This window comes from Macaca nemestrina, chromosome 19 (assembly GCF_043159975.1).
Source record: "Macaca nemestrina isolate mMacNem1 chromosome 19, mMacNem.hap1, whole genome shotgun sequence".
NCBI lineage: Eukaryota > Metazoa > Chordata > Mammalia > Primates > Cercopithecidae > Macaca > Macaca nemestrina.
In genome coordinates, this window is record NC_092143.1 from 43013236 (window position 1) to 43040183 (window position 26948).

Consider the following 26948-nt stretch of genomic DNA (forward strand, 5'->3'; position numbering starts at 1 on the left):
GTATTTATTTCAATAATTTAAGAATCATTATTAAAATATCTGTAAAAATCTGGCACCCTGAACTGAATCCTGCTGACTAGGCATGCCCTGGGCCCTTCTCAGGAGGCCTGCATGACATTTTTCATCCCTGGTGTCCAAGTTCAATCTTGTTGGGTTCTGATATACATTCCTGGGCAAGGGCACTGTTGCCTTGACACTTGGGTGGGAGAGACAGCCCCTCCATTCCCAAACACACCTCCCTCCTCAATGGCATTGCTGAAATATTCAGTTTCACTCCCCATGGCAGGGTAGGAGCTATCGGCACCAGCACCTGGAGAAGAGTTGGGCCCCATCAGAAAAGTGGGGCCCTTGAGTCAGGTTCCTCCCAGTGATTCTACCACCAACTGGCCTTCCGATTACCCAGCCCAGCCCACCCCCAACTGCCTGAGTCAGCATGGAGAGCTGCAGCCCTCATTCTGCAGAGTATAAGGCAACCCCCATTGGAGAACCCAGCAGAAACTGTGGTCCACAGACCACTCCTCAGGGCGTCTCGTGCCTGTGACTTTTTGTGAATTCTCCCTCCTTTAACTTCTCAATTACTTTCAACTAATTGCTCCTTCCATGCTCTTTGTTCTTTCAACGTGAGTTATTTTTAAGCCCAGAGAGGAACCTTGGAAATTCCCTGGCAGATAATAATTGATTCTCACAACTTTTGTCATCCTTATTTAGAATTTTTGTGGCGCCTGCATCTATGGCCCAAGAAATGTCCCCAAAGGATGGTTGACCAAGCCCTTCCCAACATCCATCTTGAAACTGCCTGGTTTCCCACTTGCCATATCAGGGATTTCCCTCTCTCTACCCAGTGCACGCCTCCACCCCCAGAAAAGAAAACAACTTCTGTCTACCTGGAGGGGAAGGAAGTAATTGCTACATGGCTGGTGGTCAGGGGCTCCAGAAAGAAATCAGCTGGCTCCTGCAGGGCTTTTGCAGCTCATTCCTGGAAATCTGGAGGGACCCGGAATTCCATGTCTTCCTAGTTCGAAAGAGCTTGGAGCCAGCCAGTCCTGACAATCTAGCAATGGCCAAGAATGCCCCAGGCCACTTGGCACTAGTGGGAGTGCTCAGGCTCACCCTTGCTGGGCGGCGGCTCCTTTGTACATGTGGAAAGCCATGCTCAGTTGGGAGGGAAGCCAGGGAGTCCACCTCAAGTGTTCCCTCCTAATTGGGTAGGCAAGACTAACAGGTTCAAAAGAAGGAGGTCTTGATATAGAGCTAAACGGCAGATAGAATCAACTGGGTGGGCCCCGGGAGGGCAGAGAAGAAACCAGATGCCACTGGAGAAAGAGGCATTAAGATTGTCCCTCTGGGCCGGGCGCGGTGGCTCAAGCCTGTAATCCCAGCACTTTGGGAGGCCGAGACGGGCGGATCACGAGGTCAGGAGATCGAGACCATCCTGGTTAATACGGTGAAACCCCGTCTCTACTAAAAAGTACAAAAAACTAGCCGGGCGAGGTGGCGGGTGCCTATAGTCCCAGCTACTTGGGAGGCTGAGGCAGGAGAATGGCGTGAACCCGGGAGGCCGAGCTTGCAGTGAGCTGAGATCTGGCCACTGCACTCCAGCCTGGGCGACAGAGCAAGACTCCGTCTAAAAAAAAAAAAAAAAAAAAAAAAAAAAAAAAAAAAAAAAAAAAGATTGTCCCTCTGTCCTCCCTTTTCCTTCTTCCTGCACAAGGCCTTGCTTAGTTCTCAGGGCAAGTAATTGCTGGGACTGGCCTCTGTGTGCAGGCGGGCCGAGAACCTTTCTTCCCATTCGACAGATAAGACAACTGAGGCTCCATGAGGTGCACTCCCACGGCAGAGGGACTGCCATGGGCTCCATGAGTGGGCTAAGCCTGTCAACTAATCACAGCACCTTGCAACCACCTCCCGTCTGTCTCCTAGTCTCCTTTTAGCCTCCTTGGCTGACGAACACTCTGGGACAAAGACCGCAGTGACCTCTACTAATGGAGAGAAAGGGCTGAATGGCCACTGAGACCTCGGTGGTGATAACTGCATGAGGTCCAAGTTCTTTGCCGGAGAAGGAGCCAAAAGGGCCGCTAAGGGCACTGGAACAGACTTGGGGTTGGGCCTCATTCTCCAACAATGGAGACCCAGGCTTCCCTGCTCCGGCCATTCACAAATATTTGTCAGCGGTCGTTGGCTGGGCCAGCCAAAACCAGCTCCTCTCTCTTCTGTGTTTGCTGGCGCTGGGTTCCATCGATACCTTCATTCAGGGGCCAGCTGGCTGCTCCCCACGAAACCTGTGGGTTTGGGGTTTGGCTGGGCCAGGGATGAGCCACTTTTGCTCCCAGAAACCCGGCAAGGAGGCTGCACTTGGTCTCAGACACATGGATATGTGGATCCGGGGTTGGGAAACATACTGGACACCCAGTTTTGCAGCCCTGCAAGCAAGAAGGGCAAAACCTCATCTCTCTGCCTCTACTTCTGGGGAAGTCTTCTTCGGGTCGGGAAGAATGGCCCAGGAGATAAGGTTAATATTCCATTTGTGCTACTGGCAACACCTGCTGTTGGGAAAATAATGCTTTTTATTTATTTATTTTTTTGAGAATGGAAATTGTCAGTTTATGCTTTTTCCATCTTTCATTTAGTTTATTCTTTCTTCTTTGGGTTCTGAAATCAGATGTCTTGTTTCACTCTAAGACTGCTCTCTTTTATACAAAAAAACAAAAATGTTCTCAGAACACCACAGCTGCATTTTGGGAGGTGGGTGTAGGGAGAATAACTTCAAATTTTGTTTTAAAAAAATGGTTTTAACAGCAGTCCAAATGGAGACAAATGTCCCTCTGTTCGTTTTTTTATTTCATAATCGTTCCCAACTAGATATTCTGAGGGCCACTGACTTATTATGGTTCTCTCCATGTCGGACACTTTACCACATAATTTGTAGGTCTGCTTAAAAATTTCTGAAAGCAAAATTCCTAGGGCAAGTGGTTTTAAAACTATGCATGGGCTCATATTTCTTGCCTTCAGGAAAAGTGATGACTGCTTATTACCAGCGTAGGCACCTCCACTCCTGCCCACCTACACATGCCCTGAGTGAGCTCTGCCTGCCCTGGCCCAGCCACCTGGGACAATGCAAGAGTTGCAGTGAGGCTCGGAGGCACAGGCACCAGCAATTTCTTTGCAGCTCAGGGGCTGCTTAGCCAAGCGATGGCACATAGGACCCAGGAACAAAAGTCGCCACACACACCCACCCCAGTTTGCAGAATGATGGGGAAGCCTAAAAAGGAAAAGTATAAGGGAGGGGAGGTTTTCTTCCCTCATGAGGGAGTCAACCAAGGGACATCATGGCATTGGCTGATGAACCCTCAGAGACAAGGATCACAGTGACCTGCACTAACAGCACCCATGGTGCGCGCAGGGCTGAATCAGATGATGGGTGTCCCCTGAAGGACACTCCTTGCCAGGTCTGTCTGGGGGATGGCAGCGTGCACAGAGCCTGGCACTGTGCCACTCAGTTTCATGGGCTGGGTGATCTCACCTCTCTGTGTCTGTTTCCAGCTGTGCCAGTCCCCACCTGAGGGGCAGTTGTGAGGATTACATGAGTTACAGCATGATGGATAAGAAAACCAAGGTCCAGAGAGGTTGCTTTGTTCTTCTAGGGTTGCCCAGCTAGTTAGTAGCAAAGCCCTCATCGGAACTCAGATCTGTTTCTGCTGTAACGCGCCATATGACTGGATTTAACAATTACTTATTGGAGATCTCAGTGCTCTATGGAGAACTGGGGGCATCGCTACAAAGCTTAGGCAACACACAGGCCCTGTAATCGCCAGGGCCCATCGTTATCATCATGGCGGCAACAGCAGCACTGGACCAGCTGCTTCCCGAACACTCCCTCCTGACAACCCTGAGAGGAGAGGGCCAGCATGCATCAGAAACACTCCTGCCACCGTGGGCGGCCAGCCAAGCTGCAGACTCTCCCACTCCAATAGATTTTGTGGCTCTCTTTGCTCAGAGTTGGGTGGAAAACAATTCAAGATTGAGGTCTTTGCCAGCCTAGGCAAAAGTTCATGTAAGAAGTGTGGTATCTCACTGCATGGACTAAAAGCTTTAGAAATCAGATGTTTACCTCGCCGAATGATGCTCTGGAATAGAAGCAAGGTCTGACTGGTACCTCTGTACCCTACAGGCAAAGACTTTTCTCACCAACTGTAGAATGAATGAATGAATGAATGAACAATAAATGATGCAGAGAACGGCTGGTTCAATGTTGTTTCATTAATTAAACACATGCTGAGACTCTGTTCTGCCCAGAGGTTAATCAGAGATGTCAGTGGGTTCACCTGAGGCCACATAGCTCCTGCAGCCCTCTGAGAGAAGTTGGGGTGGAGGCAGGGTATGTGTGTGACAAAGCTGTTCAGCTGTCCCTATGGAGTCCTTCAGCACTCCCCTAATCCCATCCAGGTCTTAAGGTCCAGACCTGAGCGGGAGCCTTCCCCAGCTCCCAGGGTCCCACCCGAGCCCTCCAGACTCCTGATACGATTACAGTCTGGAACGCCCTACATCACACCCATGTCTCTGCCACCGGAGTGTCTTGTGTGTGCCTCTGAAATGCTCCCAAACCATCCACTTCCTTCAGATGAGGCAGAGCCTTCTCTCTCTCTTCCTCATGATCTGGGGAGGAGGCAGCAATGACCAGTGCACAGGGCTGCTGCCTTCATGAAGCTGAGGGTCCATTTGGAGAGACAGATGTAAATCCATTAGTTACAGAAACAGGTCTCTAGCTTCATCCCAGGACAAGAGTCACAAAGGAAAGGAAGCAGAGAGCGGCACAGTCCTACGTCCTACTCTGGCCTGGAGGCAGACTGGCCACATAATGAGTGGAACCCAGTGCAAGATGAAAATGTGGGCGCCTGGTTCAAAAGCTATTGAGAAAGTCAAGACAGTCCCATCGGAGCATAAACCAAGCGCAGGCCCTGGACTCAGGCAGTTTACACACTCTAAGTGTGGCCCTGAGGCCACAGGACTCAAACTCACATCACAGGGATGCAAAAGAATGGTTCATAGCTAACATGTAGGAAGCAGTTACAGTGAGCCAGGCATGGCTTTCATTTAACCCCAAAAGAAGCACTATTGTTCACCCCATTTTACAGAGAGATCTTCAAAGCACAGAAAGGGTAAGAAACTTGCCCAATGCCACACAGCTTGCACCAAGCAGCGTCTGGGTTTGAACTTAGGTAGTTTGGCCCCCGAATGTGTGCCCTCAGCCACCACACTGAGGGTGCTGAGAGTGTAGGGCAGCTTGCACACCATTGCTGAGCCACTAAACCCAAATTCAGAGGACCACAGGCCTCAGCCAAAGTCAGCAAGGAGGGAGCCGTGGGCTGTCCTATGGCAGCGTGTGGTGCAGAAGCAAAGGCGGAGGGTTGAGCCAGGGCCTGCTGGGAATGGGGAGGCTGGGGCTGGTGAGGGGAGAGCCTGGGAGGGCTCTGGATGGGAGGGTTGGAGATCCGGCCAGCCAGCCTTGGCTCCACTGCGTCTGGGGAAAACCACAGAAGCCGCAGCAGTCCTTGGTTTCCATCTGTGCTGGGAACAGCCCTTTCCCACCACAGTCTGCTGGTTCCTGTGGCTGGGGCCTGTGGGGCAGGGCTGGGGGTTTGTTTTTGGGGTGGCCCCTCTGGCTTCACTGCTGCCTCGTGGTGAAGGGAGGAAAGCGTGCAGACTCCTGCCACCTTCCTCCATCTTGGGGCAGCACAGAAGGCCAAGGGAAAAAGGCTTTCTTGGGGATATTCTATGGGGTTCTGAGCTTCACTCAACTGCGGACCCATTTCTGAGGCCTCCTCTCAACCCCACTAGAAATCCAGGGCTCTTGGCCCACATTGCCCAGAACCAGTTTGCTGGGCAGCTTTGGCTAACCACTCAACTCCCCGTGGCTCAGTGTTCCCACCTGCAGAATGGGGAGACCAATCCCGACTCAGGTTCTTAGGGTGGCCTCCCACCTACAGGACTCCTGCCTGGATCACAAGGCTAGTCTGAGGCTACAATGAAATGAAGCCCGGGAAAGCGTGTGGGGAACAAAAGCACGTTCTAAATACGAGGTATTATTTTTGTTCCAGGGTGAATCCAGCATTCCAAGAATCCTCAGCCTCAAAAGTTCTGAGGCAGCGTGATGTCATGGGAAGAGCACGCGGCTGCCCTGGGGAGTCGCCAGGCTCCGCGTGAACCTGGTGGAGTGTTTCCAGGGGAAGGCCCTCGCCCTTCCGCTCAGCCTGCCAAGGCCTGCAGTCTCCCAGATCTGGCCCATGGACCCTCACTGCAGCCTGCTGGTGGCTCTGGGCATCCCCTGAGCTTCACAGTAGTTCCTGGAAGTTTGAAGTATGGACTTTGGAGCCAGATCCCCAGAGTTCAAATCCTGACGCTGCACTTTCAGCTGTTCAACTTTGGGCAAGTTCCTTAACTGCTCTGTGCCTTAGCTTCTTCCCCTGTAAAATGGGAACAAATCGAAAACCATCTCATCGGGTTCTTGTGAGTTTTAAAGGACTTGATATAAGTGCTATATTAGTGTTTGTTTGTAATATTATTATGCCGTGGGTTTTCCAAGCAATAGAGCACGAATCCTCCAGCTATGCAGAGGGAGGGATCACACCATGTACCCATAGTACAGATGGGAAGACTGGGGCTGTTTCAAATGTTAGGTCAAGGAAGAGACCCCAGGATGTCTGGATTCTCTTCTGGTTTTGGGCTCTAAGGGCTGAGCTTTGGGCGTAGTTTCCCACCATGAAACTCTTCATCACCCAACATTCACTACCATCATCCCGAGGGAAATACTGTGACGGGGTCCCCACAGCTTGGGATCCACCTTCAGTGACTTCCTCTACCACCGGCCCAAAGCCCGGCCATTTGAATCCACCATAGCTGGCCTCGGTACCCTGGCCGATGGGCCTTAGCTGGCCCTCTGCTGTCTCACTCATCCCACGAGTTGATTGACCTAGAAGTCGCTCTCCCGGAAGTCACTCTTTCTTGCCTGTTTTAATCTCACCAACTCGGCGTGGTGGAACAGCCCTTAAACTAGAAAAGCTAGGACCAAGAGGAAGGCACATGGAGAGAAAGTCACCTAAAAGTTCTTTAAAATCCCAGATGCGACCAATCATGGAGTCTGTCTGAAAAATGAGGGGTGGGGAGGAGCGGCCAGTAGAGGCAAGGCTCAGAGATGCAGCCTGGACTCACTTACCGAAGGAACTTTCTCATGGGGATGGCTGCCCTGCAACAGAGGGGTCTGTCGGGGGACATGGTGAGCTTCCTGTCATGGGAGGTGTCTGATCACTGACCAACAGTTAGAAACCGCAGTGCCCTATACCTCACTAATTAGCTATTGCCTATTCTGCAACCAGCACGTCATCCAGGAAGCCCTCCTGGACCTCAGCAGCCCTCTAAAGAGTTCTCATCTGGAGAGACAGCCTGATGTGGTGACAACTCGAAAGCTAGACAGCCTTGGGTTCATATGCTAGTTTTGCCCTGGTCTAGCTGGGTGGTCTTGGACAAGTCACTTAACTTCTCTGCCCCTCTGTTATCTTATCAATCAAATGGCCCTCATAACAGCTATGCACACGGTAGCTGTGAGGACGGGCTGCGCCGATCTCCGGGAGGTGCCTTCCCAGGGAATGGGCCTGACTCCATTGTCCCACACTGTCCCACACCTCTGGGTTTCTGACTTTCCTTCCACTCTCAGGGCTGGAGTGAAGGTGGAGTAAAGATGTAGTGACACTCAGTTTAGCACCATCATTATCCCTCCCTCTTTCCCTCCCTCCCTTCGTCCCAAGTCACCATGGTACTCAGATTTAACAAACACTGAGTGGCCCCCATCTGCTGGGGACACACATGTTCCCCCTTGATCCTTACAGCAACCCTGGGGGAGCCTTTCCCCCTTGGGAGAGGTTGAGCAGCAAGCCCATCCAGGACCAGGGCCTGAACCCCCATCTTGCGCCTGTGCTCTTCACTCCAAGAGACTGACCCATCTGTGCTCTTCTAGAAAAACTTCCTCACTGCTATTTAAAATAATCTGGTAGGAATAACTGAGAAAATGCAAAGGACTGGGCATTGTAATTCGTCAAAGTCCATCTTGGGACTGGTGGAAAGGGCTGCTTTCTCCATTACTTTGGCCATTGATGGGGTGACCTATAACAAAAACCTCCTTTTTTGTTAAATTATTATTATTATTATTTCTTAGAGTCAGGGGTTTGGGTTTTGCTCTGTTGTCCAGGCTGGAGTGCAGTGGCATGACCATAGTTCATGCAACCTTGACCTCCAGGGCTCAAATGATCCTCCCACCGCAGTCTCCCAAGTAGCTAGGACTACAGGCTCGTGCCACCATGACTGGCTAATTTTTTTTTTTTTTTTAATGTTTATAGAGACAGGAGTTTTGCTATGCTGCTAATGCTGGTCTTGAACTCCTGGGCCGAAGCCCTCCATTTACCTTGGCTTCTCAGAGCACTGGGATTATAAGCGTGAGCCGCAGCCCCTGGTCGCAAAATCCTCTTGAACAAGCCAATTTCTCTTCTCCTAGACTTTCTGAATGAAGTGTTTCACTTCAAGGCCTGGGCATGAAACCGAATAGTGACCCCAGGACTCCGAGGTGTCAGGAGCTTCCCTAGGACAATGAACACACCTCAGCGGCCTGAGCTGTGTGTGGGCTGCCACCCTGTTGGCTCCAGTGCAGGCCCTTCCCCTGCCCAGCGCACCTCTCTACTTCTGGCTAGAGGCCCTCCATGCAAGCCTGCCTACTGGGGTTTCCCAAGATTCTTAGCCAGGAACCCACTGGGAGCTTGCGGGGGCAGGAGATGGGGCACTGGAGGCTCAGCACTGGTTGGCAAGCTGGCCGATGGTAGCCTCCTCACCCATCGTAGTTTATTCTTGATTCATTGAAAACCACATTTGATCCAACAAATGAAGAATATTGTTTCTCAGGCTGGCCTCTCCCCTGAGATCTGGTTAGAGCCACATACCAGCTTTTGAGTCTTCCTTTGCAATCCTAAAATCTGATCAAACTCTGGTGTATTTGTTATGCGTAGGGGCTCAGGTTGCCACAAAGCAACATAACATATGGTTCCTGCCCTTGGGGATCTTAAAATCTAGCAGCAAAATTGCTATGTCTATTCAAAGAACCATCCACCACAGCATGGGACAAGACAAGGGGTCTGGTGAGTTCTCCGGGTGAGGTTAGGGAGGGCTTCCTGGAGGAGGTGAGGTAATGGAAGGACCCACAGAACCAAGAGGAATACCTTGAAAAAGAAGAGTAGAGACACTGGCAGTGGTTGGAGGTTGGATGGAGACAGAGAAGCGGTGGGGATGGGAGGATCCCCTTAAGACTGCTGGGGAACTCAGCTCCATCCTGGATCAGGCGCCAGGGTGCTGGACTCAGCATTTTTGACCCAGGCCTTCAAAGTCTCTGTTTCTGGATGAAGAGACCATGCCACACTGAGGCCTCTCTCCTCTGTCCATCCTGCTGTGTGGCCTATCATCTTGCCACGCTCTGACCTGAAACCTTTGGTGACAATGCTCCCTCTCACCTAATTTCTGACTCCTCCTGACCAGCCTGGCCCTCCTGTCTACCAGGCAAGAGCTAGAGAGGCGGTGCCACCATCATAGTGCCTCATCTGCTTGTCCCTGTGCCTGATCTTCCACACCCATCAAGACCCTCCCCACACGTTCTCACTTCAATCAGTAGGCACCGAGTACTCCATCAGGCCAGCAATCTGTGACCCTGGTGTCCCACACATAAGCGTTCCAGAGGAGCGCAGCACAGGAGAGACACTTTTCAAGAGGGACAGCGTGGAGCCTGGGGCACCTCTGAGAGCAGACAGGTGTCGTGGGTGTGCCTGGGGGCTGGAAAACAGCTAACAGCCTGAGCTAAAAGTTCTGACCACAGGGTGATGATAAACCTTGTCCACATTCCCTCTGCCTTGGGCTGGCCCTGGGAGGGGATGCCGGCCCTTGTTGGGGAAAGGCCCCCACGTGAAGCAAAGATGACCCCGCAGATGGGACACAGAGGAGCCAGCTGGGCTTCGTGGGCTGTGGAGCTTCCAGGCTCTTGGCGGAGAATGCCGCCAGCCACCTCACTCCATTAGGCCTCACAGCCCAGCCACCCTTCTGGGACTGTCTCCTTCACTCACGACTTCATTACTGACAGGTTCGCTTGTCCCTGAAAGGCTGTCTTTCCATCCTGGGAAGGAGAGGAAATATGAAATGGAGTTAGCTGGAGTAGGGCCTCTCTGGGCCACATTTTTGAGCCAGGGCTGGTGGAACTGATGGGGCCGTGGTGAGACATTATCACAGAGAGGACTCCTCAAGGTTTCATGCACAGCAGAACCCCCAGCCCAGCCATCTTGGAACATGGCTTCCCAGCAGACAGTTTCTTTGTCTAGAACCTTCCAAAATACAAGGGACCTGGTAGCAGGGTGCTGATAACCTTCACATTAAACACCACTCAGCTAAGAGTCAGCCTGTGTATTCCGGGACAAAGACCTGCTCTACTAGTTCCCAAATGCTGGGGTCCTGAGGCTTAGAGCAGTGAGTTAAAAGTCAATGAAAGGCTTTCCCTTATGATAAAAGGCAACTAATACATTTAGAAGGAATGATGGAATTAGAAAATCATTTGGCAACCACCATAAGCATAATTGTTTCAAGCAAGAATCATCAATAGAAGTCAGTGGGTGAAAGTTTGAAGAAAAACAGAACATTGGCATAGCCTCAAAATATCTCCCCAAAGATATTTCTTAATTACAAAGGGAAAACTTGTAACTTTACAGTGGAGAAACTTGGCAGGCACCACCTTAGCCAGGTAATCACAGTTAACATCACCAGGCAGGGGATTAAAGAACAGCACATACCTCCTGACAAGGTGCACTGGGAAGGTCACATCACTACAGTGCGTATAACCCAAGTCCAATCATGAAGAAATGCCAGAGAAACTGACATTGAGGGACCTTCTACAAAAATAACTGGTCACTCTTTAAAAAAAGGCCAATGTCATGAAATACAAAGACTTAAGAACTGCCCCAGGTTGGCCGGGCGCGGTGGCTCACGCCTGTAATCCCAGCACTTTGGGAGGCCGAGGCGGGCAGATCACAAGGTCAGGAGATCGAGACCATCATGGCTAACACCGTGAAACCCTGTCTCTACTAAAAATACAAAAAATTAGCCGGGCGTGGTGATGTGCACCTGTAGTCCCAGCTGCTGGGGAGGCGGAGGCAGGAGAATGGTGTGAACCCGGGAGATGGAAGCTTGCAGTGAGCCGAGATTGCGCCACTGCACTCCAGCCTGGGCGACAGACTGAGACTCCATCTCAAAAGAAAAAAAAAAAAAAAGAACTGCCCCAGGTTAAAAGATACTAACAAGTCATCACAATTGAATGCAGCCCACAGTCTAGGATCAATCGTTAGAGAAATATGAGTAAGGTCTATAGACTCAATTACAGTATCGTATCTATGTCAGTTTCCTGATTTTGAGAATTGTATTGTGGTTATGAAAAAAAGTCTTTGTTTTAAAGAAACACACTGTGAAATATTTAGCAGTAAAACGGTATCATTTTGGCAACTTACTCTCAGACGGGTCAGAAAAAAATGTATACGAGAGAAAGAAGGATAAAATGTTAACATCACAGGAAACTGGGTGATGGATATATGAGAATTCTTTGTACTATTCCTGCAACTTTTCTGAGAGTCTGAAATTTTGTCAGAATCAAAAGTTTTTAAAAATAAGCAGGATTTAGTTAAAAGGGAGGAGGGGAGAGGCCATTCTAGAAGAAATGCCAAGCTCAACAAAGGCTTGGTGGCAATTTTTCTTAAGTCAATTTCTTACACACTGGGCAAACCAAATGAAATACAATAAAATTGACACAAGGGGGTCCTGCTGCACCTAGCAGGAGGTGAAACTGCAGAGACCCCTTACCATAGGATGGCACTACCAGGGTTGAACACAGAGCTCATTGTGCATCTGTGTACTTGGAACCAATAGAATCCTTAATGGAACTTGAGTGTCTGGGCACAGTCTGAAGGGCGGCCAAACCCTCCCACATCTTGGGGAACTTGGGAGGGCCTGTGTACCAGCACTCACCAAAAGCAAGTCAGTTTGACCTTTTGGAAAGCACTTGTGGTCAAATTTCTCAAAGTAAGCCCCTCCTCTCGGGGGTAGGCCTGTAAGGCACTTATCAGGAGACCTAGCCCCTCAACGGGAGGGAAAAAGGATGAGTTCTCATTATTCTTATTTTTACCTTCGTGGAAACTGGGGCAGTTTAGAGGGCTGCCGCAGCTGAATCTTGCTTAACTCTTTGGGACTTGAGAATTCCTCTCACCATAATATTTTCTCTTGGAAACACTCTTAAGTGTTAAAAAAAAATTTTGTTATTTTTGGTAGTACTAAAGAAGTTACTTTATGTCAAATACAGTTTTTAGATTGATATGTTATTGGAGGTGAATTACAAGATTTGTGTTTAACCCGATCTTTAATAACATTCATGAATACAGGCAAAATTTAGCCTTCTGCCAATTATCAAGTGATGCATTCTTCTTCATTTATTGCAAACGAGTTATGAAAGCAAAAGCATGATTTTCTACAAAGAAATTTCAAAATGACATATTACCATCACATTGTGGATTTGGCATCAGTACACACTAAACTGTAGGCTAAAGTTTGACTATATAAGGCATAAAAAGAAACAAAAAGTAAAAACTGATTTCATGGCCTGCTGTTTGGAATTCTTGAATTTTCTGTTTTTCTAAAAAAACAAAAATCAACCGGTTTGATTTTGTAGTATTCTTGCTTTGTTTCTAAATTCTGAGACCTGAGAGTTTTTAGGAAGTGCTTCTGTCCAAATTGCATGACGTGAGTGAGGAGGGCTTTGGCTCCCTGTGGACACAGAGTCAGATAGATGGGTGTTGGGCTCTGTCTGCCTCCAGCCTGGGGTTGTGAAGCTCTGCAAGCTGCAGGAGCTGCCACACGAGAACTCTGACCAGATGAATGAGGCTTGCAGATCCGGCCAGAGCACCCTGAGGCATATGTGCAGAATTATTACCACTTACGTGTTCCTCATGAACCAGCCTTTTAATATCAGTGTTCTTTAATGCTTCCTGCCTTTAACCAACTGTCCATTATGGGTAAAAAATTAAATATTTGACTAAGAATAAAAATAATTTAAAATGTGTAATGGTCAAAACCACCAGAGTGGCTCTCTGGGCTGCTGAGTGATAAACTGGTGGAGGGGCCGAGTCCTGGGTGTGCTGCTCCCATCTCCATGAAGCCCTGATGCTCACCCCACGCCCACAGGCAAGAATTCACACTGCGCTGTTTAAAGACGAAAAAACACCCCAATACCCCTGGCAGAAGCAGGGAGAGCCAGACTCTGGACCCAGCCAGACTCTGGACCCAGTCACTTTCTAGTATGGGCCCCTGGGCAAGGCGCTTACTGTCCATGCCTCAGTTTTTCCATTTGTGAAATGGGAGAATAATGATGATAAAGGCGATTGCATTGGTTTCCAAGGGTTAAATGAGCCGCGCCTTGGCTCTGTGTTGCTCTGACACAGAGCAAGCCTCAATAAGTTGATTCTGCTGCTGCTGTCATCGCTCACTCGGGAAACGGCAGCAGTGACAAGTCAGGACTCCAGACATGACGCTCTCGCTGTCTGCGCGTGAACCCAGGAGGCCCGAATGCAGAAGGTGCCTCCTCTGGCATCTCTAGGGTTCCTGTGTCAGGTTCAGCCCCTTACAGGCAACCTTGGGTCTACAGACCCTTTGGGGAGCATCCACAAGGGTCTGGATTCCTCTGCTTGCCCTCTGGGGAGCCTCAAGGCTTGAGAAGAATCCCGGGGCACCCTGGACACTGTGCTGCAACCTGCCCTGCTCCTTTCTTTCTCCCTATGAGCACCCATGCCATTCCCCTGCAGGAACTCCCTCCCCACTCATCTTTGCCTCAACGCATCTCTTGCTTCTTGGGGAGCTCATGTGCTGTCTCCTTCAGGAAACGGTCCTGGTTACCCTGGCCCAGAGAAAGGCCCTGTCTGTCCCGGGACCTTTTCCTAGTGTTGAGAATAAATGTCTGCATGTTTATGGCCTATGTCCACAGCTCATCCCTGGAGGCAGGCAGGGACCACATCCTGTTCTTCTGTCCCTGCCTGGCTTTCTACAGTTGGTATTGGGCTCCACTGGAAATAAGTGTTTAGATTTTTGCTGTGGGTCAGGAGCCCTGGTAAGTGGTTTCTGAGCTGGAGGACAAGGAGGCAGGTGTCAGGCCCTTGGTCCCAGCAGCACTCACTGGCTCTTTGTTCCCCGGGAGGCGCCCTGTGCTCCCTTCTTGTGCTGAGTATGGCCCAAGGTAAGATGAAGATGAGGAGAGGACAGCAGAGTGGGAGGCTCTCAGCCCCATGAGTCCGCTTCTTTTGGGTGAGAAACTGAGCCAGGCCTCTTAAAGATGGCCTTGGTTGGCCAGGCATGGTGGTTCATGCCTGTAATCCCAGCAGGTTGGGAGGCCAAGGCAGGAGGATCACCTGAGGTCAGGAGTTTGAGACCAGCCTGGTCAACAGGACAAAATCCTACCCGTACTAAGAATACAAAAAAATCAGCCAGGCATGGTGGTGTATGCCTGTAATCCCAGCTCTTTGGGAGGCTGAGGCAGGAGAATCACTTGAACCTGGGGGGTGGAGGTTGCAGTGAGCCGAGATTGCATCACTGCACTCCAGCCTGGACAACAAAGCAAGACTCCGTCTCAAAAAAAAAAAAAAAAGATGGCCCTGGCGATGTGGCTGATGGAGTGGGCTGGGCCAGTGCTGGCAGAGCTGGCAGGACACAGGGTGGGGTAGGGTAGCACCTGGGTATTTTAGGCTCATGGAGTGCCCACTGCCTGGCAACATGCACCAAGGAGAGGGAGGGGCAGAGTAAAGAGCAGACTCTGGCTGGAGAGGCAGGCTACCGGCTCTACTCCAACCTGTGGCTGTTAACTGTGTGACACTGGCCTAGAGGAAACACCTCTCTGGGACCCAGTTGTCTTTTCTAACAATAACAACTGCCAGGATAATGAATGACGTGTATGGTGCTTTCTCTGTCCAAGACGCTATTCTAAGAACACAAATATGCTTACTCAATCATCACCACAGTTCTATGGGGTAGACAGTGACATTATTGTCCTCATTTTATAGCTGATGAAACACGCATAAAGAAGTGAAGTAACTTGCCCCAGGTCACACAGCTGAGGAGAGCCCACACTCTTAACCACGATGCTATATTTCTGGACTTGGTGGGGTCGGGGCATGGGGGGGCTAGATAAATATTACAAATAAAACACTGTAATATTTCTAGAACCCATCAGGAATTTTTTAACGGTCTGGTTTCAGCTACTCCAGGCTTCCAGTGAGTTGACCACGGGTAGGGAGAGGTCCTGGGAGCTGGAGTCCACTCCTTCCAAAGCCAGAGCATCTCTGCTCCCTGGTGACACAAAGGAACAAGGTGTGCAGTAGGGGAAGAGGTGACAGTCAAGGCAGGCCAAGGGCAAGGACTGAGTAGCCCAGGATGTCCTGAGTGATGGATAGAAATACTTCTTGCTCCTGGTCCTTAGGCATAAAAGTGCCAGAGTAAACTGAGGAACACCAGTCTGACCCCTGACCATTCTGCTAAGAGCAGATCTGGGACTTGCAGCTTGGGTGGGGTTCCTGGAGAAAGGACAGTCCAGCAGGGAAAGCCCAGGCATGGTCAGGGAGAGCGGAGGCCCAGCCGATGGAGACAGCAGGTGCACGGCCAGTGAGGGTGGGGTTGCAGGAAGAGATTCTGGAAAGTTAGGTTGGGCCAGGTTTTAGAGGACTCTGGAGGTCCATGGTAGGGGGAAGGGTAGGACCTTTGGTTCCGGCTACAGGGGGCCGTCTCTAAGTTTGGAAGCTGGATGGTCAGAACTGGGCTTCAGGGGCAGGGCTGCAGCTGGGTCACAGGCTGCCATGAGAGGTCCCAAGGGGCTGAGCAGAGAAAGAAAGAAGGGGAATTATCCGAGCCCAGACTCTACGGCAGCCTGCCTGCATCCAGGTCCTGGCTTTGTCTCTGACTTGTTGTGTAACCCCAGGCAAGTTGCAGAACTGCTCTCTGCCTCAGTTCCCTCACCTGTAAGATGCAAACATAATAACATCTACCCTAAAGGGTGGTTGTACTGACAATGTGCATTGATATTTGTAGAGTATCAAACACAGGACACATGCTCTAAGAGTTTATTAAATACAATAGCCTGGTAGACCCCACAGCACATCAGCAGAAGGTCACCTGGGCCACTGCAGATGGCCAGGCAGACATCTGGGGAAGGGGAGGAAGAGGGGAGGGAGAGGAGCCAACGGGTAAATATTCCAACTACCAGCACAACTCCCTCCTATGATTCCTGAACAGAGGAATTACCTAAAGGCATTTGTGAACTTTGAAACCACAACGTATGATAGAGCTGTGCCCCACAGGCCTCTCGGTTTCCGGTGGCCCCTGGGAAGGGCCCCGCCAAGGGCCAATCTGCCGGGCCACCATTTTAAAATGCTAACCATCCAGTATGGGTGCAGCACCCTCAGCACGGACTCAGTCTCCACTGCCGCCCTCTGAGTGGCAGTGATGACAGTCTCTTTAAAGATGAAGTGACTGGGAAGAGGTAGAGAGGTTCGTCCACAGGCCAGAGAGTGAGCAAGGGCAGAGCCAGAGCCAGAGCGGGGTTTGTACTGGGGCCTGTCCCACCACACCCCACCAGGTGAGTGAAGGTCCATCAAGTCCAACTGAAAACCTTCCCCTAGTGGCCCATCAGGCAGGGGTTCTATCCTTCACAAAGGTGTCATGGGCCACAACACAGGAGCGCACTTGCCTGACGTCCAGTTTGGGGGTTAGGTCTGTCATTCTGACACCCCAGTTTCCCTCAATAACCCACTGTGGCCTGTGCTAACTCTGCCCCACAACTCCCTCTGCTCTGGCCTGAAGGCTCTTACGCTAGGAGGAACCTTGGCTGTCCCACTGGTGACGGGGAGTATGAAGAGTAATAACTCCCACCCAGACGAGGACACTAACATCCCTGCAATGTCACAAGCCCTGGGAGGTGGGAGAAGACTTAGAGACAGGGTGACCAGCTGTCCAGGGTGGATGGTGGGAACTGACCTTTCCTTCTGCTTCAAATCTGGACTCTGAGGCTAGGACTTCCTGGGGTGTCTTATGTCTGGTCTCGGGAGGGGACCTGTAGGAAGGGAGGTAGCCCAAGGAGCTGGGCAGGTCCCTAAGCGAGGTGCTGAAAGGCCCTGAGAGGATAAAGTAAGTGACTTTGAGCAGGGCTGGCTACCTTCCTGTCCACTCATACACTTACTCAACAGCGGTGTAGTGGGCATTCACCCATGCCAGGCTCTCCTCACCACCCAGTGGGGAGATGCAGAAGATAAACAGAACAAATGCACCATGGAGAATGCCAGAGCGTGGGAAGGCCTATGGAAGTGGGAAGCTGGAAGGACTGGGAATGCTGGTGTATGGTGGGGGCACCCCTGGTGGAGATTGCCTTTTTAGGTGGAATGGTTAAGACAGGCCTCCCTGAGAAGGTGACATGGAGCAGCCAAGACTTGAGGGAGGGGAGGAAGGAGCCATGCAAAAACCCAGGAGAGGAGCAATCCGGGGAGGGGGAACAGCCAGTGCAAAGTCCCTGAGGTGGAACTTCTGGCCCCTAGGAAGGCAGGGTGGTGGGAGTGCAGAGTGTGAAGGGGGAGGCCACATGATGAGGTCAGAGAGGTGGTGGGAGCTAAATCATCTGGGGCCTTGCAGACCATTGAAAGGACTTTGGCCCTTATTCTGGATGAAATTGGGAACCACTGGAGTGTTCTGAGCTAAGAAATGACATTGAAAAAGGCAAGATCAAAGACAGTAATGTTATAGGAGTAATCCCAGTGAGAGCCCACGCTGCCTTGGCCCAGCTGACAGGAGTAGAGGGAGTAAGAGGTGGAGATGTTGGATCTGCTTTGAAGGTGGGATCCGTAGGAACTGCTTATGATCCACTGTGGGTGGAGAGAAGGGCTGGAGTCAAGAATGTCTGCACGGTGACTGGCCTCAGCAACTGCAAGGAGGATGGAGCTGTGTTGTCTGAGATGGAGAAGACTGAGGGAGTGGGGCAGGCTTGGGGCAGATGGAAGCTTAGTTTTGGAAATGCTGACTTTGAGAAGTGTATTAGACACCCCACCATGGAATGTTGAGAAGGCTGGGGGACCCTCTGCTACCCAAGGAGCCGGTCTGGATGCCTTAGCTCATGCAGGTACCTGCTCTCTCAGGCACAGCAAAAGGTTTGTTTTTACATCAATCTAACTTTTACTTACAATTATGTGAAACATTTAACATGGTTGTAAGGTCAGATCTGCAAAACAAGGTGTTTAGAGATGTCTAGTGCTACTGACTCCGCTGTGCCCTATAAATAACAATTTTATAGGTTTTATGGTTTATCCATCTATTCATTATCTTTAATATAAGTAAGCAGGAATATATGTTTGTATCTGTCTTTTTAGAGAGAAACAGTAGCATACTACATATACTTTTTCTTACTTTGCTTTTTTTTTCAATTAACATTAGTAAGGTTCATGTATTTCCTTCTGCTTTTGACTTTTAGGGATGATCTTTTTTAATGAATTGATTAAAATTCAACTGAGTTATAAATTGCCTAGAAATCACAATCTAATTGTTGATTCCTAAAAATTGTCTGTTCCAAGGTGGTTTAATTCTGCTTTCCAGCAAGGCCTACCACTCTGGGTAAGGGGCAAAGAGCCCCTAGAATTCCATGAGCAGCAGCTTACAAGAGAATGGGTTATTTTGTGGTTTCTTCCGCTTCTGAACATCAAGACCTCACTGCTTCTTGGTAACAGAGTGGGGCCTTGTGAGATGCTGGGAGCAGCACCAGGGCAGAAACTAGAGAAGAGTCTGGCTCTACTAATAGCAAGGGTCCCACCTTGGGGAGCCCAGCTTTTGCTGCAAAATGAGGACCTTGGACAAGATGTTGCCCATTGGCCTTAAAATGGACACTCTGGACCCTGTGCAGAAGCTGACCCAAACCCACTCCTGGCCAAGCCACAAAACTAGCCACCTTCTCCCTGGAGGAAGGATGTAGACACAGGAGTCTCTCATCGTGCAGGGGACCATCATTGGCTTCTCTGCACAGCGGTGGGGCACAGGGCTGCTGGGTGACATGGAGCCATGTGGAGAATCAGGGAGACAGGACTGTGAGCAGGAGGCAGAAGTAAGCATGCAAAGCAGGGGTCGAGCAGCAGTTTGAGCAGATGCAGTTCTAGGGAGTTCACGGTTGCCTGAATGTGAGTGCAGCAGCAAGTGACTGGGCAGCTGGTCCAGTGGCAGAGGGGTGACTGCTCTCCCAGGGAAATGGAGGTCATGTCCCTGTGCCTCACCTGCTCTATAGGAAGCTCCATATGCTCTGTCTACCTGAGGCTGGGCCAATGTCAGCTTCCCCAGGAGGGCCATCTGGGGCCTAGGGGCTGTGGCGCGGCAGGTCCAGAAACTTTCTGATGCGCAAGAATTGCTTTTATTCTCTCTTCCACTGTGAAAATTTCAAGTCTGGAGCCACCCATTCTAGAGCCACCCATTCTATATGTTTTTCCTTCTCCTCCCAACCCCCATCACAACTCACACATGCAAAGGCAAGAGGCCAGGAAATATATATGCCCAGAAGGAAAATCATCGGAGGAACAGGATAGAGCTAAACTCAGGCATCCCAAGGCGGCAGTCTGGATGGAGAGTTCCATGAAGCCGTGCATTGCACATTCCTGCTTGAGTCCTCTCCCAGCTTCTACGCACAGCTCTGGCTTCCACTCAGTGCAGTGGAGGAAGAAGGGGACCCCAACCCCCAGAGACATTGTGGGATCTGCTGAGTGGTCCCAGAGCGTGCCGAGTGCAGAAGGCAGCTTGCTTCAGCACTTGGAGAGGCACAGGCATTTACTCAAGCCCTTCACCTTCCTCATCCCAGACATGAAATACATAATCACCAAGCTCATTAACCACAGCCCCATGGGGCTGTACAGGAAGGAATGTGGGAGAGGAACCCACTTTCTGCACTGACCGGGTCTTGACTCAGTGTATCTTGGAAGAAAGAAGAGGAGGTCTGAACGCTCGCACCCAGAGGAGGCTTGGTAATTGCAGGTTTTCATAATACTCCGGGAAGGAACAGTCGCTGCTATGGAGAAGCCAGGGAAAATGCTTCGTGGCAACCATTCCCAGGAACAGGGCCATCCTAACCACCAGACCACCCGGGTGTGCCCTTTCCAACTCCTCCGCTTCCCATGACATATGGGATCACAACCAGCCCAGCCCTCCCCAAGAGACCATCCATAAACATTTACGGAGTGTTTACTATCTCTGCCCCAGATTGATGGCCGCACCTCCCAGGGAGGACTGGAGATGGAAAGGGAGTGCCTCTCCCTTCTCACCAGACCCAGGCACCTTTGGGTAAGGGAATCCCAAGTCTCCATTGTAGCCTATTTTGATGGGGGAAACTTAATCACTGGCAAGAATCCTCAAGACTCCAACTAAATGCGTAGGAACTGGGTTCTGGGACTCAAGACAAAAATCCAAGGTCCCACTGGACACTTGGAGATACAGAATCTGTTCTAACACCCTGTCCTCACCTCCTCCCCTCTTTCCCCATTCAGCTTCCAGTCTTCCAGTCTCCTTCTCTCTAGCATGCACTTGCTTCCTCCGCATCCTCCACCTGCCATGTGCTTCCCGCCACGTGCCTGTGCGCTGGCTGTCCCTCCATCAACACGCTGTCTTGGACTTGCTGCCTGCACATCTGCATGCAAGACATCCACAGATGCAGCCACAGATGCAGTGAAGAGTTGACGCACTGGATCTAACTCTTCACTGGCTTCTCACACCCTCCTTCCTGGCTTGGCCTCTTTCCTAACAGTGTTCTCTGCTTCTGAACACCACACCAGGCACGTCCCACCTCTGGGCCTTTGTCTCTGCTCCAGGAATGCTCTCGCCTTGCCCTCTGCTGGCACCATTGAAGAGATGGATCAGGTTCCACCTCCTCCAGGAAGGCTTCTTGGCTACTCTAAACGGCAAAGCCTTTCCTTTCTCTGAAGTTACAGGGCCTTACGGGCTGCACTGTGCCGTCACACACACACATAGACACACACACACATACACAAACTGGACACACATACACATATGCATAGGCACATAACATATACATATACTCACGTACACAGATTGCACACACCCATATGCATGCATACATGTGTGCATATAGATGCATATAAACATACATATGCATATATACCATGTATATATATGTACACAGGAGTACACACACAGCAATATGATGTTAAGTGTAAATTGTTCAGTATACCTTAATCATCTCATTCCAACTAGACAGATACTCCTCTAATGTCTGGCTCAGTCTAGGCTTGTGAGAAGCATTCACAGAGCCTCCCTTCCTGACCAAAGCCCCCTCTCCAGCCCCTGCTTCCTATCCATACAAGGGCTGGCGAAGGGTGTTGCTCCCACCACCCTGGGGTCATGAGGTGGGTGAGGGCAACACTGTAAAGTGATTCAGCCTCTGGGAAGTCTTCCCTTTCTCTCCCAGAATGTTGCCGTGATGATGAACAGGATGCAAATGAACCCCAGTGAATCCTGGGATTCAAATAATCTTATTTTATTTTTTGAGACAGTCTCACTCACTTTGTCACCCAGGCTAGGGTGCAGTGGTGCAATCTTGGCTCACTGCAACCTCCACCTCCCGGGTTCTAGCAATTCTACTGCCTCAGCTTCCTGAGTAGCTGGGACTACAGGCGTGCACTACCAAACCTGGCTAATTTTTGTATTTTTAGTAGAGGCGGGGTTTCACCATGTTGGCCAGGCCTGTCTTGAACTCCTGGCCTCAAGTGATCCACCCACCTCAGCCTCCCAAAGTGCTAGGATTATAGGCGTGAGCCACTGAGCCCAGCCCAAATAATTTTAATGTTGCTAACCTGGTATTATCTCTGACCACAGCAATGCTGTGGGTGGGGGACAGAAGGTGCAGCCGAGGGTCTCTCCACTCCCTGTCCCGGGGAAGTGGGTGGGGACTCGAGGTCTCTCTTCCAGACAGCCTGGCCCCTTCCCCTACAGGAAGTTCCCATGCTGGGTTTGAGCCACGGCTCACAGGGCAGGCTTAGCAGAGTTAGAAGAACACCGTGTCCCTCATGGCGTTGCCAGCTGGCTTTGCTGGGTGGATGCCCAGCTTTATTTTCAAATATTCCTTTTACTGAACCCCAAATTGTACCCATGTCCTTGAGAATGAAGACCCTTGCTGAAATGCTCTGAGCATTCTTGGACTGGATAGCTTAGCTCTGAGACAGCCCTGAGAGACTGGGAGAAGGGAGGGCTTAGATATGACTTCCAGGGGGGAAGGGCTGCGAGGGTGAGTTGGGAGCAAGCACTCTGGGGTGGGTTGGTGGGCCTGCTGGATGTGCAGAGCCGGAAGGGTCCCCATAGGCGTGGCCTAAAGCTGACCTCTTGGCCAGCAGACTTCATCATGGGCTGCAAATGAAAACCCTAGGTGGGCTCAGATAATGTTCTTCCTTCTCCTCAATAATCCTAGTTGCTCTGTGGTGGAGGTGCCAGCTCAGCACCCACACTGTCTCCAGACGCCTCCTAAATACCCACCTAGAATCAATTCACTGAAGCTGTGTGCCCTCGACTGCCAAGGAGGGGGGCCAAAGACCCTTGCCTGACAATCTGTGTCACTGCAACTCCTCCCCAGCCACAGGATGTTCCCTGGGCCTTGGACACGGCTCCATCAGTGTCTGACAGCACCCCACTCCTGACCTCGCACTCAGTGGTTTCCACAGGAGACAGTGGCCAGCAAAGAGCTCAGCTAGCCCTATTCAAACTCAGGCTGCGGCTGGATCTGCAGGATTAATGCACATGGAGGCGGTGACTCCCAGACGAGACAGGCAGGGCCCCAGCACCACCATTAGAGGACTCAACTTGATCTTCACTTCCACTCCGAGCACCCACCCCTCCCACACAGCTTCCCACTTCCCTCTCCGCCCCTCCTCGCCTCCTCCCTTATCTATAATCCACAAACTTGACAGAGTTCGTGACAGAAGTGTCCGAGTGCCTTGGGATACTGCCTCCCCAGGGAAGCTACACTTTAGAAGGGACCACAGGGATTATGAATTTTTAACCCAAATAAGAATGCACTAATGATGAAAGTCCAGGCAACCAGGCCCCTGACGCCTCTCAAAATAACGCTCCTCCTCCTCCTCCTTCTGATGATGATGGTGATGTTGTCTATAGCCACACCACCCTGAATGTGCGCAATCTCGTCTGATTACAGTGATGTAGATCAAATATCTGGAAGGCATGGCCTCTATTGAAAACCTGAATGAATGAAACCCTGAGGCAGCTCTCACAGCAGTGAAACACACCTCCTCCCGCCTTGCACAAACCGGACACCCTGGCTGGGATCTGGACAGCTCTGTCCCTCCATGGCATGGCTGGGGAGGGCTGGAAGGCACACAGGAGCAGGTCACACTGGCCAGGCCATATTGTCTGGAGGAGAGGCAATGCTGCGAGCCAAAGGGACTTGAAGAGGGTCACAAGAAACCTCATATCCAGAAGGAGATGGGGAAGGATGGGCTGCCAAGAACGAGAAAGAGAACTCTTCGTATGCCTAAAGATGCTTTGGGCTCTTGTTTTAGCTTCAGGCTGTGGTCCCCATAGAAGGGGACGGCTTTGCAGCAGCTTCTCCAGGGGGGATGCTGGAGGCAGTGGTTGCCCCGTGGTGGGCATAAAAACGGTCCACACAGGGCAGTGTCCGGCTGGTCAGCCCTGTCATCAAGGTAAGACCCGTCTCCTGGGTGTGCACTGTCCTGCTGGTCCCGTCCCCTTCCGCCTTCTCAGGGTTGCCTTACAACCTCAGTGAAGCGGGGGAAACAGGCTTCTATTTTTCCTATAGCCTTCCAGGTTCTGCCGTTACCCCTGAGGCATCACTGGCTACTCCCAGGTACCCCGAATCCTGAGGTCTCCCAGGGCAACCTTTGGCAGGGCCTTCTGCAGTTCCACGTCAAAATGTACTCCAGGGAATGGGAGCCCTGCGTGGATAGGCCTGGGTCTGCCTCAAAAGGCATGTGAGCCCAGCAGCCAGGTGGATGGATGCACGGCTGCAGCATGGTCCCCCAGCTGTAAGGTAGGACGGGAAATTTCATTCCCTTTGGGGTGTTGGAGGATTCATAACCCACATCAAGAATTGGCCAATGGTGGCCTGTGGGCCGAATGCAGCCACTACCTGGTTATGGAAATAGAGTTTTATTGGCACGCAGTCACTTTCATTCATTTATATATTTCTATAATTGCTTCTGTGCTACAATGGCAGAGCTGAGGAGTTATGATAGAGACCCTATGGCCCTCAAAACCTGAAAGATTTATTCTCCGGTCCTTTGCAGAAAACTTTGCTGACCCCTAATCCAGATAGAATGCACAGCCTAGGAGGCGTCCCATAAAAAGCAGCTTCAATAACTGCTGTTACGATAAGCGGGAACCAAGTCACTGCAGTGGTGGGGACCGTTCGGTTTCTGGTCCCAACGCGATAAAAACTAAAGAGGCCTTCTTTATCCATTGGTTTATATGGATAATTTCCATATAAGACTTTGAAGAAATCCCATCCATCCACACACCTTTCACTCACCACAGACAAACCGAGCCCTTACTAGGTCCCTGAGCTGAGTTGGGTGGCCACTGGGAAGACATTGTTGAGATGCGGTTTGCGCAGTTCTCCAGGAATGAGAGGGTTAATGGAATTCCATTCAGATGTAGAGGGTGGGGAATATGGTGACAAAGAACCAGTGGTGGGTTAGGAAATGGGGACCTCTCCATTCTCCAGAAGCTTCCAGGCGTCTCTCCCTATTCCAAAGGATTTGTCCTGAATTGACCATCATGATGAGCATTCTCTACTCCACCCCTCTCAGTGATGCCCATCAGCTGCTGGGGAGGCTGCGCAGCTCTTGGGGGTCCAGGTGGCCTGCAGAGTGGGCCTGGAGCTTTTAAGAGAAGGTGCTGCAGGAGGCGGTCCTCCCTTGTGGGTTTCAAACCCCAGCAGGGTAGGCACTGTCTCCCTCTCCCAGCCCCAGAGCAAAGAGGAATGACTATTTCCTGAGCACCCAAAGGGGCCACACACTGCTCCGTGAGCATCCCTTCTCTTTCTCAGCTTCCTCTTTCTCATCCTCAGGCCTTCTCCCTGGCCCCCAGACCCTTCCAAATGGTTCTCCACTTTTCTCTCCTCCCCCAGCAGCCCCATACCTGCCTCTCTGGGTTGGGAGAGTTTCCCCAGAGGAGGGTCATCTGACAGAACTTTCTGCCATGATGAAAACATCCTACAGCAGCATGGTCCACTGCAGAAGCCCCCCACATTGCCAGAGGCCCCTCACACCGCGGACGCCCCTCACGCTGCGGAAGCCCCCCACACTGCCAGAGGCCCCTCACACCGCGGACGCCCCTCACGCTGCGGAAGCCCCCCACACTGCCAGAGGCCCCTCACACTGCGGGGGCCACTCACACCGCAGACGCCCCTCACGCTGCGGAAGCCCCCCACACTGCCAGAGGCCCCTCACGCTGCGGAAGCCCCTCACACTGCCAGAGGCCCCTCACACTGTGGGGGCCCCTCACACCGCGGACGCCCCTCACGCTGTGGAAGCCCCTCACACTGCCAGAGGCCCCTCACACTGCGGGGGGCCCTCACACCGTGGAAGCCCCTCACACGGTGGAAGCCCTTTACACCATGGAAGCCCCTCACACCGCAGGGGGCCCTCACACCGCGGAAGCGCCTCACACCGTGGAAGCCCCTCACACCGCAGGGGGCCCTCACACCGTGGAAGCCCCTCACACCGTGGAAGCCCCTCACACCGCGGAAGCGCCTCACACCGTGGAAGCCCCTCACACCGCGGAAGCCCCTCACACCGCGGAAGCCCCTCACACCGTGGAAGCCCCTCACACCGCAGGGGGCCCTCACACCGTGGAAGCCCCTCACACCGTGGAAGCCCCTCACACCGCGGAAGCCCCTCACACCGCGGAAGCCCCTCACACCGCGGAAGCCCCTCACACTGTGGAAGCCCCTCATACCGTGGAAGCCCCTCATACCGTGGAAGCCCCTCACACCGCAGGGGGCCCTCACACCGTGTAAGCCCCTCACACCGCAGGGGGCCCTCACACCGCGGAAGCCCCTCACACCGTGGAAGCCCCTCACACCGCGGAAGCCCCTCACACCGTGGAAGCCCCTCACACCGCAGGGGGCCCTCACACCGTGGAAGCCCCTCACACCGCGGAAGCCCCTCACACCGCGGAAGCCCCTCACACCGCGGAAGCCCCTCACACCGTGGAAGCCCCTCACACCGCAGGGGGCCCTCACACCGTGTAAGCCCCTCACACTGCAGGGGGCCCTCACACCGCAGGGGGCCCTCACACCGCGGAAGCCCCTCACACCGCGGAAGCCCCTCACACCGCGGAAGCCCCTCACACCGCGGAAGCCCCTCACACCGCGGAAGCCCCTCACACCGTGGAAGCCCCTCAAACCGCGGAAGCCCCTCACACCGTGGAAGCCCCTCACACCGCAGGGGGCCCTCACACCGTGGAAGCCCCTCACACCGCGGAAGCCCCTCACACCGTGGAAGCCCCTCACACCGCGGAAGCCCCTCACACCGCGGAAGCCCCTCACACCGTGGAAGCCCCTCACACTGCGGAAGCCCCTCATACCGTGGAAGCCCCTCACACCGCAGGGGGCCCTCACACCGTGTAAGCCCCTCACACCGCAGGGGGCCCTCACACCGCGGAAGCCCCTCACACCGTGGAAGCCCCTCACACCGCGGAAGCCCCTCACACCGTGGAAGCCCCTCACACCGCAGGGGGCCCTCACACCGTGGAAGCCCCTCACACCGCGGAAGCCCCTCACACCACAGAAG

The 26948-nt window shown here is 52.1% G+C and overlaps 1 protein-coding gene across 8 annotated transcripts in view; it reads right to left on the reverse strand.

The window, feature by feature from the left end:
• Window positions 1–26948, reverse strand: part of LOC105489378 (cap binding complex dependent translation initiation factor) — a 339061-nt gene that overhangs the window by 108602 nt on the left and 203511 nt on the right. The window lies entirely within an intron of this gene.